At 45.6% G+C, this 19210-nt stretch overlaps 1 protein-coding gene across 1 annotated transcript in view; it reads left to right on the top strand.

Moving 5' to 3' along the window:
* Positions 1-10691: 10691 nt before the first annotated feature.
* Positions 10692-19210, top strand: part of LOC118371331 (5-hydroxytryptamine receptor 1F-like) — a 31438-nt gene continuing 22919 nt past the window's right edge. Inside the window, exon 1 of the mRNA XM_035756746.2 lies at positions 10692-11716. The gene's annotated coding sequence lies outside the window, so the exon portion shown is untranslated. The remainder of the gene's footprint in view (positions 11717-19210) is intronic.

Below are 19210 nucleotides of genomic sequence, written 5' to 3' on the forward strand. Positions count from 1 at the left end.
TTTGAACTACTAATTTTGAAAATTACTCTCTCCAGAAACAAGTCTCTCACTGTTGCCGCCTGCTACCGACCCCTGTCAGCTCCCAGCTGTGCCCTGGACACCATTTGTGAATTGATCGCCCCCCATCTAGCTTCAGAGTTTGTTCTGTTAGGTGACCTAAACTGGGATATGCTTAACACCCCGGCAGTCCTACAATGTAAGCTAGATGCCCTCAATCTCACTCAAATCATCAAGGAACCCACCAGGTACAACCCTAACTCTGTAAACAAGGGCACCCTCATAGACGTCATCCTGACCAACTGGCCCTCCAAATATACCTCCGCTGTCTTCAACCAGGATCTCAGCGATCACTGCCTCATCGCCTGTATCCGCCACGGAGCCGCAGTCAAACGACCACCCCTCATCACTGTCAAACGCTCCCTAAAACACTTCTGTGAGCAGGCCTTTCTAATCGACCTGGCCCGTGTATCCTGGAAGGACATTGACCTCATCCCGTCAGTTGAGGATGCCTGGTCATTCTTTAAAAGTAACTTCCTCACCATTTTAGATAAGCATGCTCCGTTCAAAAAATGCAGAACCAAGAACAGATACAGCCCTTGGTTCACTCCAGACCTGACTGCCCTCGACCAGCACAAAAACATCCTGTGGCGGACTGCAATAGCATCGAATAGCCCCCGTGATATGCAACTGTTCAGGGAAGTCAGGAACCAATACACGCAGTCAGTCAGGAAAGCTAAGGCCAGCTTCTTCAGGCAGAAGTTTGCATCCTCCAACTCCAAAAAGTTCTGGGACACTGTGAAGTCCATGGAGAACAAGAGCACCTCCTCCCAGCTGCCCACTGCACTGAGGCTAGGAAACACGGTCTCCACCGATAAATCCATGATTATCGAAAACTTCAATAAGCACTTCTCAACGGCTGGCCATGCCTTCCGCCTGGCTACTCCAACCTCGGCCAACAGCTCCGCCCCCGTAGTTCCTCACCCAAGCCCCTCTCCAGGTTCTCCTTTACCCAAATCCAGATAGCAGATGTTCTGAAAGAGCTGCAAAACCTGGACCCGTACAAATCAGCTGGGCTTGACAATCTGGACCCGCTATTTCTGAAACTATCTGCCGCCATTGTCGCAACCCCTATTACCAGCCTGTTCAACCTCTCTTTCATATCGTCTGAGATCCCCAAGGATTGAAAGCTGCCGCAGTCATCCCCCTCTTCAAAGGGGGAGACACCCTGGACCCAAACTGCTATAGACCTATATCCATCCTGCCCTGCCTATCTAAGGTCTTCGAAAGCCAAGTCAACAAACAGGTCACTGACCATCTCGAATCCCACCGTACCTTCTCCGCTGTGCAATCTGGTTTCCGAGCCGGTCACGGGTGCACCTCAGCCACACTCAAGGTACTAAATGATATCATAACCGCCATCGATAAAAGACAGTACTGTGCAGCTGTCTTCATCGACCTCGCCAAGGCTTTCGACTCTGTCAATCACCAAATTCTTATCGGCAGACTCAACAGCCTCGGTTTTTCGGATGACTGCCTTGCCTGGTTCACCAATTACTTTGCAGACAGAGTTCAGTGTGTCAAATCGGAGGGCATGCTGTCCGGTCCTCTGGCAGTCTCTATGGGGGTGCCACAGGGTTCAATTCTCGGGCCGACTCTTTTCTCTGTATATATCAATGATGTTGCTCTTGCTGCGGGCGATTCCCTGATCCACCTCTACGCAGACGACACCATTCTATATACTTTCGGCCCGTCATTGGACACTGTGCTATCAAACCTCCAAACGAGCTTCAATGCCATACAGCACTCCTTCCGTGGCCTCCAACTGCTCTTAAACGCGAGTAAAACCAAATGCATGCTTTTCAACCGATCGCTGCCTGCACCCGCATGCCCGACTAGCATCACCACCCTGGATGGTTCCGACCTTGAATATGTGGACATCTATAAGTACCTAGGTGTCTGGCTAGACTGCAAACTCTCCTTCCAGACTCACATCAAACATCTCCAATCAAAAATCAAATCCAGAGTCGGCTTTCTATTCCGCAACAAAGCCTCCTTCACTCACGCTGCCAAGCTTACCCTAGTAAAACTGACTATCCTACCGATCCTCGACTTCGGCGATGTCATCTACAAAATGGCTTCCAACACTCTACTCAGCAAACTGGATGCAGTCTATCACAGTGCCATCCGTTTTGTCACTAAAGCACCTTATACCACCCACCACTGCGACTTGTATGCTCTAGTCGGCTGGCCCTCACTACATATTCGTCGCCAGACCCACTGGCTCCAGGTCATCTACAAGTCCATGCTAGGTAAAGCTCCGCCTTATCTCAGTTCACTGGTCACGATGGCAACACCCATCCGTAGCACGCGCTCCAGCAGGTGTATCTCACTGATCATCCCTAAAGCCAACACCTCATTTGGCCGCCTTTCGTTCCAGTACTCTGCTGCCTGTGACTGGAACGAATTGCAAAAATCGCTGAAGTTGGAGACTTTTATCTCCCTCACCAACTTCAAACATCAGCTATCCGAGCAGCTAACCGATCGCTGCAGCTGTACATAGTCTATAGGTAAATAGCTCACCCATTTTCACCTACCTCATTCCCATACTGTTTTTATACTGTTTTTATTTATTTACTTTTCTGCTCTTTTGCACACCAATATCTCTACCTGTACATGCCCATCTGATCATTTATCACTCCAGTGTTAATCTGCAAAAATTGTATTATTCGCCTACCTCCTCATGCCTTTTGCACACATTGTATATAGACTGCCCATTTTTTTCTACTGTGTTATTGACTTGCTAATTGTTTACTCCATGTGTAACTCTGTGTTGTCTGTTCACACTGCTATGCTTTATCTTGGCCAGGTCGCAGTTGCAAATGAGAACTTGTTCTCAACTAGCCTACCTGGTTAAATAAAGGTGAAATAAAAATAAAATAAAATAAACTAGGGTTCTGAGTTCAATTCCCATGGGGACCAGTATGAAAATGTATGCATTCACTACTGTTAATTGCTCTGGACAAGAGCTATGACACATGTAAATTACAATGCCTTGCTGTTGAATGAGCACTGATACACTGTTCTACATAGACCTGTGTTCAGGTAGCCACAATAGTGGAATTTGCAGTTCGCTTTCAAAATAAAAGTCCTCCATTACAAGTAATTAACATAGTTAAAATAGAATCATGCCATATTGGGATGTTGTTATATAACAACCATTAGTTGAAATTTCAGTGTGGATTTATTAGAATTGCATTGGGGGCATACTTATATGCACTGTTGGTTCTGTGAATTGTGGTATCAGCCTACCTGGTGACACCAACAGATTACAGTTCTGAAGAGTTTACACAAATATTAGCGTCGTAGCTCAGATTAGGGAACTTTAACTATGGGCGTTTTGGACTTCTACCACCTTTTAAACACTGTGTGTTGAGCTGCAGAAGGGTCGTACTATTGGATTCATCAATTTCTTCTGCATCCTTAAATACAAACCATTAGTCTGTGTGATTAACGGGGGCTGAGCTAGGGTGGTGTTGTGAGACAAGGGAGGATCCCGAAGGGGCCCAGGGACGGGTCTTTTCCAAATGGGTTGAGCTACAAACTATTGAGAAAAAAAGTGGGACTAAAATTAAATCAAATTGTATTAGTCAAATGTGTTGAATTTCAACAGGTGTATTAGACCTTACAGCGAAATGCTTACTTACGAGCCCCTAACCAGCAATGCAGTTTAAAAAAATAATACAAATAACAGAAAAGAGAGAAATAAGTAACAAGTAATTAAAGAGCAGCAGTAAAATTACAATAACGAGACTATATACAGGGGGGTACTGGTACAGTCAATGTGTGGGGGCACCGGTTATTCGAGGTAATTGAGGTAATATGTACATGTAGGTAGAGTTATTAAAGGGACTATGAATAGATGATAACAGCAGAGAGTAGCAGTAGAATCCGCACACTGCTCTTGATATTATCACTGCTCTTTAATAAGCTTTAAGTATCGGCCTCACGGCCTTCGTGAAATCTCTGACGAAGGCTGTGAGGCCGATACATACAGCTTATTAAAGAGCAGTAATGCTATCAAGAGCAGTGTGCGGGTTCCTTCTTTTTTTCTCATTTTATTCAACTGTTACCATGCACCTGCAAAACATGATAGCTCAGATGTGCGAGTGGCTTTTGAATTTTGAGCTTCAAACGATTAAAAGCTATCTATGAAAAACAGAGACTCTCATGAACATGTGCATGTAACATAGCCACCCTTGTTTCTAGGAAACCATCAATAAAATCTATAATTTAACCAAATATTTAGGAAGAGGTCATAATTCCATGGAGTCTGTGAAGGAAGACACTATAACACTATATTAAAAAGGTGGTAGGCAAAACAAATAGATGTTTACCATGTCAAATGAATGTATTATGTTGGTAGTTTCATTATGCTTGTATCTAAACCAAGGTAGATTTATTTTTATAGAATTTGGAGATTGTTGTGACGCACTAAAGCGTAGTGGGTGTGGAGTCAGGCTCAGAAGGCAGTAAGTACTGAGTAGTGCTTTATTTAGGCACGGTGAAAAATCGTGCGTGCCAAAACTCACGGGCGCATCAAACACGATACCCAAAACCAGGACCTAACAAGTCCAGAGGGAAAAAACCCAAAACGAAACACGCTACCAATACGCTACCACACACCAACACAGTGGGAAAAATAAGACCGCACAAAGAGCAGGCGGGCCAACCAGTTTAAATATCCCAACTAACCGTAAACAAGAAACAGGTGTAACAAATAAGACAAAACCAACAGAAAAGGGATCGGTGGCAGCTGGTAGACCGGTGACGACGACCGCCCAAACAGGAAGATGAGCCACCTTCGGTAGGTGTCGTGACAATTGTTCTACACATCAGTTGGGGTCAAAATGAGTAAGCTATGAGTAATATGAGTAAGCTTCAATATGAGGCCCTAAACCTAGCATGAAAGTGCATCCTTGTACCCATGTGGGCTAATATAGTCAAAATGTTTGCCTTGGGGTAAGTTGAACCAATGGCCATGGGGTAAATTGAGCCAAAGGTTGAGCCAATGGCAAGTTGAGAAATGTAACGTTTTGGGCTACCGGACCAAATTAACATAGAAATGTGAGTTATAGATCTGTCATTCTCATTTAAAGCTAGTCTAAGCAGTAGATATTTTCTATGTGGACTATTTCTATGCTTCCGGTTCTTAACTGTCCATATTTGTGGTTATTGAAAAGATATTTCACAGCAGTTTAGATGGTACAATGATTCTCTACACTGTACATTGATTGTTTTGCCACATACTTAAATTAGGTGTTTACTTATATTATAATTTTAGCAACCAGGAGATGGCAGAGTTTTCTGCATATTGCACCTTTAATGCATGGCATTATTGCTGGGATGTAAGATAAGGCAGTAAGTACATTGCAGTATGAACGTTCAATACATAGTTGGTTTACTGGTGAGCTTAATGTGTCTCATTTCACACCAGTTTCAAAGTCTACCAATAAGTGCTAGGATGCTAATATCTGTGAAAACTCTTCACAGTAGTGTTCTGTGGGTGTCACTAAGTGGGCTGATACCCCATTTCATGGACCTTTTATTTTATTTTATTTCACCTTTATTTAACCAGGTAGGCTAGTTGAGAACAAGTTCTCATTTGCAACTGCGACCTGGCCAAGATAAAGCATAGCAGTGTGAACAGACAACACAGAGTTACACATGGAGTAAACAATTAGCAAGTCAATAACACAGTAGAAAAAATGGGCAGTCTATATACAATGTGTGCAAAAGGCATGAGGAGGTAGGCGAATAATACAATTTTGCAGATTACCACTGGAGTGATAAATGATCAGATGGGCATGTACAGGTAGAGATATTGGTGTGCAAAAGAGCAGAAAAGTAAATAAATAAAAACAGTATAAAAACAGTATGGGAATGAGGTAGGTCAAAAAGGGTGAGCTATTTACCTATAGACTATGTACAGCTGCAGCGATCGGTTAGCTGCTCGGATAGCTGATGTTTGAAGTTGGTGAGGGAGATAAAAGTCTCCAACTTCAGCGATTTTGCAATTCGTTCCAGTCACAGGCAGCAGAGTACTGGAACGAAAGGCGGCCAAATGAGGTGTTGGCTTTAGGGATGATCAGTGAGATACATCTGCTGGAGCGCGTGCTACGGATGGGTGTTGCCATCGTGACCAGTGAACTGAGATAAGGCGGAGCTTTACCTAGCATGGACTTGTAGATGACCTGGAGCCAGTGGGTCTGGCGACGAATATGTAGTGAGGGCCAGCCGACTAGAGCATACAAGTCGCAGTGGTGGGTGGTATAAGGTGCTTTAGTGACAAAACGGATGGCACTGTGATAGACTGCATCCAGTTTGCTGAGTAGAGTGTTGGAAGCCATTTTGTAGATGACATCGCCGAAGTCGAGGATCGGTAGGATAGTCAGTTTTACTAGGGTAAGCTTGGCAGCGTTAGTGAAGGAGGCTTTGTTGCGGAATAGAAAGCCGACTCTGGATTTGATTTTTGATTGGAGATGTTTGATGTGAGTCTGGAAGGAGAGTTTGCAGTCTAGCCAGACACCTAGGTACTTATAGATGTCCACATATTCAAGGTTGGAACCATCCAGGGTGGTGATGCTAGTCGGGCATGCGGGTGCAGGCAGCGATCGGTTGAAAAGCATGCATTTGGTTTTACTCGTGTTTAAGAGCAGTTGGAGGCCACGGAAGGAGTGCTGTATGGCATTGAAGCTCGTTTGGAGGTTTGATAGCACAGTGTCCAATGACGGGCCGAAAGTATATAGAATGGTGTCGTCTGCGTAGAGGTGGATCAGGGAATCGCCCGCAGCAAGAGCAACATCATTGATATATACAGAGAAAAGAGTCGGCCCGAGAATTGAACCCTGTGGCACCCCATAGAGACTGCCAGAGGACCGGACAGCATGCCCTCTGATTTGACACACTGAACTCTGTCTGCAAAGTAATTGGTGAACCAGGCAAGGCAGTGATTCCGAAAAACCGAGGCTGTTGAGTCTGCCGATAAGAATTTGGTGATTAACAGAGTCGAAAGCCTTGGCGAGGTCGATGAAGACGGCTGCACAGTACTGTCTTTTATCGATGGCGGTTATGATATCATTTAGTACCTTGAGTGTGGCTGAGGTGCACCCATGACCGGCTCGGAAACCAGATTGCACAGCGGAGAAGGTACGGTGGGATTCGAGATGGTCAGTGACCTGTTTGTTGACTTGGCTTTCGAAGACCCTAGATAGGCAGGGCAGGATGGATATAGGTCTATAGCAGTTTGGGTCCAGGGTGTCTCCCCTTTGTAGAGGGGGATGACTGCGGCAGCTTTCCAATCCTTGGGGATCTCAGACGAAATGAAAGAGAGGTTGAACAGGCTGGTAATAGGGGTTGCGACAATGGCGGCAGATAGTTTCAGAAATAGCGGGTCCAGATTGTCAAGCCCAGCTGATTTGTACGGGTCCAGGTTTTGCAGCTCTTTCAGAACATCTGCTATCTGGATTTGGGTAAAGGAGAACCTGGAGAGGCTTGGGTGAGGAACTACGGGGGGCGGAGCTGTTGGCCGAGGTTGGAGTAGCCAGGCGGAAGGCATGGCCAGCCGTTGAGAAGTGCTTATTGAAGTTTTCGATAATCATGGATTTATCGGTGGAGACCGTGTTTCCTAGCCTCAGTGCAGTGGGCAGCTGGGAGGAGGTGCTCTTGTTCTCCATGGACTTCACAGTGTCCCAGAACTTTTTGGAGTTGGAGCTACAGGATGCAAACTTCTGCCTGAAGAAGCTGGCCTTAGCTTTCCTGACTGACTGCGTGTATTGGTTCCTGACTTCCCTGAACAGTTGCATATCACGGGGCTATTCGATGCTATTGCAGTCCGCCACAGGATGTTTTTGTGCTGGTCGAGGGCAGTCAGGTCTGGAGTGAACCAAGGGCTGTATCTGTTCTTGGTTCTGCATTTTTTGAACGGAGCATGCTTATCTAAAATGGTGAGGAAGTTACTTTTAAAGAATGACCAGGCATCCTCAACTGACGGGATGAGGTCAATGTCCTTCCAGGATACACGGGCCAGGTCGATTAGAAAGGCCTGCTCACAGAAGTGTTTTAGGGAGCGTTTGACAGTGATGAGGGGTGGTCGTTTGACTGCGGCTCCGTGGCGGATACAGGCGATGAGGCAGTGATCGCTGAGATCCTGGTTGAAGACAGCGGAGGTATATTTGGAGGGCCAGTTGGTCAGGATGACGTCTATGAGGGTGCCCTTGTTTACAGAGTTAGGGTTGTACCTGGTGGGTTCCTTGATGATTTGAGTGAGATTGAGGGCATCTAGCTTAGATTGTAGGACTGCCGGGGTGTTAAGCATATCCCAGTTTAGGTCACCTAACAGAACAAACTCTGAAGCTAGATGGGGGGCGATCAATTCACAAATGGTGTCCAGGGCACAGCTGGGAGCTGACGGGGGTCGGTAGCAGGCGGCAACAGTGAGAGACTTGTTTCTGGAGAGAGTAATTTTCAAAATTAGTAGTTCAAACTGACCTAAGATCTATAGGTAAGCCTGTACATTTCATATACAGTGCATTCTGAAAGTATTCAGACACCTTCACTTTTTCCACATTTTGTGACATTACAGCCTTATTCTAAAATTAATTCCAATATTTTTTTTAGCCATCAATCTACACACAATACCCCATAATGACAAAGCAAAAACAGCACCTTTGGCAGCAATTACAGCCTTGAGTCTTCTTGGCTATGATGCTACAAGCTTGGCATTTGGGGCATTTGGGGAGATTCTATCATTCTTCTCTGTAGAACCTCTCAAGCTCTGTCAGGTTGAATTGGGAGCGTCGTTGCACAGCTATTTTAAGGCCTCTCCAGAGATGGTCGAGCGGGTTCAAGTCTGGGCTCTGGCTGGGCCACTCAAGGACATTCAGGGACATGTCCCAAAACAATTCCTGCATTGTCTTGGCTGTCTGCTTAGGGTCGTTGTCCTGTTGGAAGGTGAACCTTCTCCCCAGTCTGAGGCCCTGAATGCTCTGGAGCAGGGTTTCATCAAGGATCTCTCTGTACTTTGCTCTGTTCATCTTTCCCTTGATCCTAACTTGTCTCCCAGTCCCTGCCGCTGAAAAACATCCCTACAGCATGTTGCTGCCCACCACCATGCTTCACCGTAGTGTGTTAATTATTTTTATTTAACCTTTATTTAACCAGGAAGGGCTCATTGAGATTTTAAATCTGTTGGTATTGGCCAGGTGATGAGCGGTGCCTGGTTTCCTCCAGATTTGACGCTTGGTTTCATTAGACCAGAGAATCTTGTTTCTCATGGTCAGAGAGTCCTTCAGGTGCCTTTTGGAAAACTCAAAGTGGGCTGTCATTTGCCTTTTACTGAGAGGTGGCTTCCGTTTTGCCACTCTACCATAAAGGCCTGATTGGTGGAGTGCTGTCCTTCTGGAAGGTTCTCCCATCTCCACAGACGAACTCTGTCAGAGTGACCATAGGATTCTTGGTCACCTCCCTGACCAAGGCCCTCCTCCCCCGATTGCTCAGTTTGGCCGGGTGGCCAGCTCTAGGACGAATCTTGGTGGTTAGAAATGTCTTCCATTTAAAAATGGAGGATACTGTGCTCTTGGGGACCTTCAATGCTGCAGAAATGTGTAGGTACCCTTCCCCAGATCTGTGCCTCGAAACAATCCTGTCACAGAACTCTACAGACAATTCCTTTGACCTCATGGCTTGGTTTTTTTCTCTGACATGCACTGTTAACTGTGGGACCTTATACAGACAGGTGTGTGTGCCTTTCCAAATCATGTCCAATCAATTGAATTTACCACAGGTGGACTCCAATCAAGTTGTAGAAACATTTCAAGGATCATCAATGGAAACAGGATGCACCTGAGCTCAATTTCGAGTCTCATAGCAAAGGGTCTGAATCCTTTGCAAACATTTCTAAAAACCTGTTTGCGCTTTGTCATTGTGTGGTATTGTGTTTATATTGATGAGATAAAAAGTATATATTTTAGAATAAGGCTGCAATGTAACAAAATGTGGAAAATATGAAGGGGTCTGAACCATTTCAATTGCACTCTAAGTATGGCCCCCATGCAATACTAAAGTCTAATATATTCACAGTGAGATTTCAACTGCAATTAACTCATTTGTATTTTGTTGAATTTATATAACATCCCGACCGTGTTAGCATTATCTAGTCCAAATATGGCATGATTCCACTATTTGTATCCGTTTAAATCGCTTTCAATGAGATACTTTTTTATTCTGAAGCAAAACAGCAATCATCGTTATTGTGGCTAGCTTCAAACAGATTCCGCGCAGATAGGCTACCTACTTTTATAGCCAGTGCTTAATCATTTCTAAATCGGGACGGTCCAGAACAAAAAAAGTGAGCGCAGAATCCTTTTTAATACCGCACAAATAAATGATCGAAATGTCAGACTACTTTGATATTGACAAACTGAGATTAATAAAACGAACTGGTCTTGAATGCATCAATAGCCTAGTCCTACGTGTGGAGACATATTGTTGGCTACAATATGACGAGAAATTATAGTCCTAAAAATGCTTTTCACGTTCACTGACTCACCCAATGATGCGCAGCTCACTTGCTGGTGATGGATGCGCTCGTACAAAAAGCCTATATCTCTTGTTTTACTTTATAACACTATATTTGGAAGTCGATCTAATATTTTGGTAACCCACAGCATAGTCTTCTCTTTTCAGCAGGAGCCATTTGCTTTCCAACCTGTGTTTTCCCTCGATTGTATTTGACAAATGGCTAAAGGCCTGTTTTGTCTGCATGCTGTTTTTTCGCTGAAAGATTTGCCTCGCGTTCCCGACTGTAGGCTATTCCTTGTTATTTGGCTACAATCCACAGCTAGGCTATTTAAAAAAAGAAGCTATAGATCCTCTGTGGCTAAAGTATAGGCCTTCCCATGGTGTAGTAGGCTATTCTGAATTATTTCATTTGTTTCTGAACAGACAGTGGTAATTATATAACTTTGGCAAATGCATATACACTCATCAGGCAGGGGTGCTGCAGTTAAGATCCCTTCGCGCGATTCTATAAGGAAATACATATAGTGCAACACTGGAGAGTTGCAGGCTCATGTCTATCAGAGCAGAGAGGGAGATATCATATGAAGTTAATCTCATTCTAGTTATGTGAGGGATACTGGCACGCTTCTCACACAGCCACCGCCACACGTTGGTCTCAAACATAGGTTACAATGTTGAGCAAATCATAAATCCGACCCAGCCCACCCCGAATCAACTCTTAGAATATTAGGCCCGGGCTGAAAAGCAACTTTTTCATATTACGTTTTTTTGTGGGGGCAGGAGAATTAACGAATTGGCAACTCGAATGAACTTTGATCACTTTTCTTAGAATTTTTACATAGCAAAAAGTGTGAGAATAAAAATGAATGCCTATATGTCAATTCCCTGGCTATTGAGCGCTGCTGGTGCACGATATTAAATGTTGGAGGACCGCGCGTGCGGGCTCCCAATTGCGCATTCGTGGATGGCGTCAGTAACCAAAGAGGGTCGCGGTGTAGAGTAGATCTATATGATATATATCACCTCCTCCGCCCCGCTCAAACCTCGACCAGGGAACGAAACACCGGTACATGAGCGGGAGGACACCATTCAGAAAACCAACCCACAACTGACAGCTTTATCGCCGTTGAGAACACAGGTGAGGAAATGCTGCGAGTTTATTCACCGACGGTCGTTATAATATTGTACATTAGAAATAATTTCACTTTCCGTGAGGTGTGAATTTTTGCAACGGAACAAATACATTGAATGTGCGGGAATCCAAATGAATGGCTTGCTGCTGCAGGTGGTCTTGGAACCATTTCCTTCCATTCTCCTTACATTCACAGCATTATGTTTTAGCCTACTGAAATGACTCTAATTGTCTTGAAATTGAGACATTATTATTTTAATTAACCCAAGATCGTAACCTGCTGACGACAGTTTCCCCTGAAAATGATCGTCCCTGGTCTTGTCTCATGGTCCTGATCATTGTGCATTTAACGAAGATCGGAGTTCTGCATCCGTTCCATAGTGATTTATATAGAGTTCCTGTGCAGGCGGCTATTTAGATTGTCACTGGTTAACTAGCAGGGAGAGGAAAGCTTCAACCCCCCCTCTCATCCTCCCTTCCCCTCATCCCTTCATCCACTATCCTCCCATTCTTATAGCCTGGCTGTGTGTTTCTGTTGTAATGACTTATTTGACCCATTCTCTAATGAGAGCAGCATTCAGAGCAGTCCTGTAAAGCAGGGTTTCCCCAAACACGGTCCTGGGGCCCCACCTGGGTGCACATTTTGCTTGATGATGAGTTGGTTATTTGAATCAGCTGTGTAGTGCTAGGGAAATAAACCAAACCCAGTGTTGGGGAAGCTACACTGTAAAACATTCCCCTGTAAATTTACAGCATTGTACTGGCAGCAGAGTTGCCAGCTAAATTATGTGATTTTACTTGACAGCAGGGATGCTGTAAAAACATTTACAGTAAGAAAAACAGTACTGCATTAAACAATACAGCATTATACATATAGACTCAATGGTTGCAAAAATGGGAAGAGGTCTGTCCATGATAGGGTGTTGCTCTGCCTTCTTGACACCTCAGTTGACCAGATAGGTCCTAAAGGCCCTAGTTTTGTTGCACCTGGACTACTGCCCGCCTGTGTGGTCATGTGTAGTTGCACCTGGACTACTGCCCGGCTGTGTGGTCATGTGTAGTTGCACCTGGACTACTGCCCGGCTGTGTGGTCATGTGTAGTTGCACCTGGACTACTGCCCGGCTGTGTGGTCATGTGTAGTTGCACCTGGACTACTGCCCAGCTGTGTGGTCATGTGTAGTTGCACCTGGACTACTGCCCAGCTGTGTGGTCATGCACCTGGTAGTTGCACCTGGACTACTGCCCAGCTGTGTGGTCATGTGTAGTTGCACCTGGACTACTGCCCAGCTGCTGTGTGGTCATGTGTAGTTGCACCTGGACTACTGCCCAGCTGTGTGGTCATGTGTAGTTGCACCTGGACTACTGCCCAGCTGTGTGGTCATGTGTAGTTGCACCTGGACTACTGCCCAGCTGTGTGGTCATGTGTAGTTGCACCTGGACTACTGCCCAGCTGTGTGGTCATGTGTAGTTGCACCTGGACTACTGCCCAGCTGTGTGGTCATGTAGTTGCACCTGGACTACTGCCCACCTGGTGCACCTACTGCCCAGCTGTGTGGTCATGTGTAGTTGCACCTGGACTACTGCCCAGCTGTGTGGTCATGTGTAGTTGCACCTGGACTACTGCCCAGCTGTGTGGTCATGTGTAGTTGCACCTGGACTACTGCCCAGCTGTGTGGTCATGTGTAGTTGCACCTGGACTACTGCCCAGCTGTGTGGTCATGTGTAGTTGCACCTGGACTACTGCCCAGCTGTGTGGTCATGTGTAGTTGCACCTGGACTACTGCCCAGCTGTGTGGTCATGTGTAGTTGCACCTGGACTACTGCCCAGCTGTGTGGTCATGTGTGCCCAGCTGTGTGGTTGCACCTGGACTACTGCCCAGCTGTGTGGTCATGTGTAGTTGCACCTGGACTACTGCCCAGCTGTGTGGTCATGTGTAGTTGCACCTGGACTACTGCCCAGCTGTGTGGTCATGTGTAGTTGCACCTGGACTACTGCCCAGCTGTGTGGTCATGTGTAGTTGCACCTGGACTACTGCCCAGCTGTGTGGTCATGTGTAGGCAACTAGCCCAGCTGTGTGGTCATAAGCCCAGCTGTGTGGTCATGTGTAGTTGCAAATTGCCCAGCTGTGTGGTTGGTGCACCTGGAAACAAGTTGCAGACATCACTGTGTGGTCTTAGCACCTGGACTACTGCCCAGCGGAGTTGCACCTGGGCCCAGTGGTCAGTGCACATTCATGTCAGTCTCTTCTTGCTCAAAGTTGAGGAGAGATTGACTGCATCATTATTGGTCTTTGTGTGAGGTATTGATGTGATGAAGGTACGGAACTGTCTGCTCAAGCCGTTGGCACACAGTCCAGACACTCATCAGTACAACACAAGACATGCAACCAGAGGTCTCTTCACAGTCCCTAGGTCCAGAGACTGGGAAGCGCACAGTATTAAATATCGGCATGACTACATGGAACTCTGCCACCCCAGGTAACTCAAGCTAGCAATAAAACCAGATTTAAAATACAGATAAAAGAACACCTTACTGCACAAAGGGGACTGTGAAGACACACAGCCATTTTATATATATATATATATATATATATAGCAATAAAACCAGATTTTAAAATACAGATAAAAGAAACACTGCACAAAGGGGACTGTGAAGACACACAGCCATTTTATATATATATATATATTGTATTGTAATAGGCACTGAATTATATATTAGACCTAGATATTGTGTGTACATACTGATATGTAGGCTATGTGTGACATTTTAAATGTACAGCATGTATTTCAGTCCTTGACTAATAGTCAAATCAAATTTTTATTTGTCACATGTGCCGAATACAACAGATGTAGGTAGACCTTACTGTGAAACTTTTTTTACGAGCCCTTAACCAACAATGCAGTTCAAGAAATAGGGTTAATAAAATATTTACTAAATAAACTAAAGTAAAAACCCAGATTTGTCCTTTGGACTGCCAAATGGTGAAATGTGATTCATCACTCCAGAGAATGCGTTTCCACTGTTCGAGAGCCCAATGGCGGTGAGCTTTACACCACTCCAGCCGACGTGGGATTGCACATGGTGACCTTAGGCTTGTGTGCAGCTGCTCGGCCATTGAAACCCATTTCATAAATCTCCCAACGAACAGTTATTGTGCTGATGTTGCTTCCAGAGGCAGTTTAGAACTGAGTAGGGAGTGTTGCAACCGAGGACAGACCGTTTTTACGTGCTACGCGCTTCAGCCCTCGGGGGTCCCATTCTGTGAGCTTGTGTGGCCTACCACTTCGCAGCTGAGCCATTGTTGCGCATAGACTTTTGCACTTCACAAAAATGGCACTTACAGTTGACCAGGACACCTCTAGCAGGGCAGAAATGTGATTAACTGATTTGTTGGAAAGGTGGCATCGTATGATGGTGCCACGTTGAAAGTTACTGAGGTGTTCAGTGAGGCCATTCTACTGCCAATGTTTGTCAATAGAGATTGCATGGCTGTGTGCTCGATTTTATATACCTGTCAGCAACTGATGTAGCTGAAATTACAGAATCAACTCATTTGAAGGGTTGTCCACATGCATTTGTATATGTATATGTATATGTATATGTATATGTGTATGTGTAATTACAGTGCCTTCGGAAAGTATTGAGACCCCTTGACTCTCAACATTTTGTTACGTTACGGCCTTATTCTAAAATTGATTAAATAAAAAATATATCTATTTACGCATAATATCCCATAATGACAAAGCCAAAACAGGTTGATAGATTTTTTTGCAAATGTATTAAATATATAAACTGAGATGCCTTATTTACATAAGTATTGAGACCCTTTTCTATGAGACTCAGAATTGAGCCTAGGTGCATCCTGTTTCCATTGATCATCCTTCAGATGTTTCTACAACTTGATTTGCGTCCACCTGTGGTAAATTCAATTGATTGGACATGATTTGCATGTCAGAGCAAAAACCAGGCCATGAGGTCAAAGGAATTGTCTGTTGAGCTCCAATACAGGATTTGTGTCGAGGGACAGATCTGGGGAAGGATACCAAAAAATGTCCGCAGCATTGGAGGTCCACAAGAACACAGTAGCCTCAATCATTCTTAAATATAAGTTTGGAACCACCACAACTCTTCCTAGAGCTGGCACCCAGCCAAACAGAGCAAATGGAGAAGAGCCTTGGTCAGGGAGGTGACCAAGAAACCGACTGTCACTCTGACAGAACTCCAGAGTTCCTCTGTGGAGATGGAAGAACCTTCCAGAAGGACAACCATCTCTGCAGCACTCCACCAATAAGGCCTTTATCATAGAGTGGCCAAACGGAAGCCGCTCCCCAGTAAAAGGCACATGACAGCCCGCTTGGAGTTTGCCAAAAGGCACCTGAAGAACTCTGAACATGAGAAACAAAATTCTCTGGTTTAATGAAACAAAGATTGAACTGTTTGGCCTGGATGTCAGGTGTCACGTCTGGAGGAAACCAGGCACCATCCCTACTGTGAAGCATGGTGGTGGCAGTATAATGCTGTGGGGATGTTTTTCAGTGGCAGGACTGGGAGACTGGTCAGGGTTGAGGGAAAAATGAACGGAGCAATGTACAGAGATCCTTGATGAAAACCCTATTTCCAGAGCGCTCAGGGCCTCAGACTGGGGAGAAGGTTCACCTTCCAACAGGACAACAACCCTAAGCACACAGCCAAGACAACATGGGAGTGGCTTTGGGACAAGTCTCAATGTCCTTGAGTGGCCCAGCCAGAGCCTGTACTTGAACCCAATCTAATATCTCTGGAGAGACCTGAGCAGCGACGATCCCAATCCAACCTGACAGAGCTTGGGAGGATCTGCAGAGAAGAATGGGAGAAACTCTCCAAATACAGGTGTGCTAAGATTGTAGCTTCATACCCAAGAAGACTTGAGACTGTAATCGCTGCCAAAGGTGCTTTAACAAAGTACAGAGTAAAGGGTCTGAATACTTACCGTAATTGCTGGACTATTAAGCGCACCTGAATATAAACCGCACCCACTGAATTATTAAAAAATATGTATTTTGTACATAAATAAGCCGCACATGTCTATAAGCCACAGGTGCCTACCGGTACATTGAAACAAATGAACTTTACACAGCCTTTAAATGAAACATGGCTTGTAACAAAAATTAAACTGTAGCCTACCAGTAAAGTCATTGGTCACTATCTTCCTCCTCTGTGCACTGAAACCACTGAAGCCATCTCCTTCGGTGTCGGAGTTGAATAGCCTCAGAATTGCTTCATCCGATGTTGGATCGTTTTCATTGTCGCTCTCGTCACTTTCATCCTGAGGCAAATACCCCGCTGAGCTCATGCTGCCCCTTCAACACGCAGCAGTCCAGCCGCCCCTTCCAGCCTTCAACACGCAGCAGTGCCCCTTCAACACGCAGCAGTGCCCCTTCAACAAAGTCCAGCCGCCCCTTCAACACGCAGCAGTCCATCAACACGCAGCAGTCCAGCCGCCCCTTCAACACGGTCCAGCCGCCCCTTCAACACGCAGCAGTCCAGCCGCCCCTTCAACACGCAGCAGTCCAGCCGCCCCTTCAACACGCAGCAGTCCAGCCCCTTCAACACGCAGCAGTCCAGCGCCTTCAACACGCAGCAGTCCAGCCGCCCCTTCAACACGCAGCAGTCAGCCGCCCCTTCAACACGCAGCAGTCCACTTCAACACGCAGCAGTCCAGCCGCCCCTTCAACACGCAGCAGTCCAGCCGCCCCTTCAACACGCAGCAGTCCAGCCGCCCCTTCAACACGCAGCAGCCGCCCCTTCAACACGCAGCAGTTGCCCTTCAACACGCAGCAGTCCAGCCTTCAGCAGTTGCTTCAACACGCAGCAGTCCAGCCGCCCCTTCAACACGCAGCAGTCCAGCCGCCCTTCAACACGCAGCAGTCCAGCCGCCCCTTCAACACGCAGCAGTCCAGCCGCCTTCAACACGCAGCAGTCATCCAGCCGCCCCTTCAACACGCAGCAGTCCAGCCGCCCTTCAACACGCAGCAGTCCAGCCGCCCCTTCAACACGCAGCAGTCCAGCCGCTCAACACGCAGCAGTCCAGCCGCCCCTTCAACACGCAGCAGTCCAGCCGCCTCTTCAACACGCAGCAGTCCAGCCGCCCCTTCAACACGCAGCAGTCCAGCCGCCCCTTCAACTAGCAGCAGTCCAGCCGCCCCTTCAACACGCAGCAGTCCAGCCGCCCCTTCAACTAGCAGCAGTCCAGCCTTTCCAAACCCGTTGATAGTGGATTTTTTGACAATGCTCCACGTTGTCAGGACCCACTGGCAGACTTTACCATAAGTTGCTCTTCGCATGCGGCCCGTTTTAGTGAAGGATTTCTCCCCACTTGTCATCCAAGACTCCCACTGAACACTGAGCACCACCTTAAATGCACGATTTACACTGATGTCGAGTGGCTGCAAATACTTTGGGCCATCTGCTTTTCTTCCCTCTGAAAGGTTTGTCTTTTTGCACTGAGTCAGTTCCTCACGCTGCTGTTTACAAAATCTTATAATCGACTCATTAAGGCCAAGCTCCCATGCAGCAGCTCTATTTCCTTTTCCAACAGCCAGATCGATAGCCTTCAACTTGAAAGCTGCATCATATGCATTTCTCTGTGTCTTTGCCATGATGAGGGTGACAAAATTACTACTGTAATCAGAATGAATGGAAGTTTGAGCACGCTCTATTTACGTCACATTATGTGACGGTGCTCAGTTTTTCGCCGGCATGAATCTTGTGAAAGCGGGAAAAATCCATAAATTAGCCGTGTCATTGTATAAACCGCGAGGTTCAAAGTGTGGGAATAAAGTTTTATATAAATAAATAAATAAAGGCTTATAGTCCGGAAATTACGGTATATAAAAAAATATATATATAAATTGGCAAACTTCTAAAACCTATTTTTGCTTTGTCATTATGGGGTAGTGTGAGGGGAAAAGACAATTTTTAATAAATGTTTTAATAAAGCTGTAACATAACAAAATGTGAAAAAATGAAGGGCTCTGAATACTTTTCGAATGCACTGTATACAGTGACTACGGTTTTATTTTTTTTATTTAACCAGGTAGGCTAGTTGAGAACAAGTTCTCATTTGCAACTGCGACCTGGCCAAGATAAAGCATAGCAGTGTGAACAGACAACACAGAGTTACACATGGAGTAAACAATTAACAAGTCAATAACACAGTAGAAAAAAAGGGGAGTCTATATACATTGTGTGCAAAAGGCATGAGGAGGTAGGCGAATTACAATTTTGCAGATTAACACTGGAGTGATAAATGATCAGATGGTCATGTACAGGTGGAGATATTGGTGTGCAAAAGAGCAGAAAAGTAAATAAATAAAAACAGTGTGGGGATGAGGTAGGTGAAAATGGGTGGGCTATTTACCAATAGACTATGTACAGCTGCAGCGATCGGTTAGCTGCTCAGATAGCTGATGTTTGAAGTTGGTGAGGGAGATAAGTCTCCAACTTCAGCGAAAATTAT

This window comes from Oncorhynchus keta, chromosome 34 (genome assembly GCF_023373465.1).
Source record: "Oncorhynchus keta strain PuntledgeMale-10-30-2019 chromosome 34, Oket_V2, whole genome shotgun sequence".
Classification (NCBI taxonomy): domain Eukaryota; kingdom Metazoa; phylum Chordata; class Actinopteri; order Salmoniformes; family Salmonidae; genus Oncorhynchus; species Oncorhynchus keta.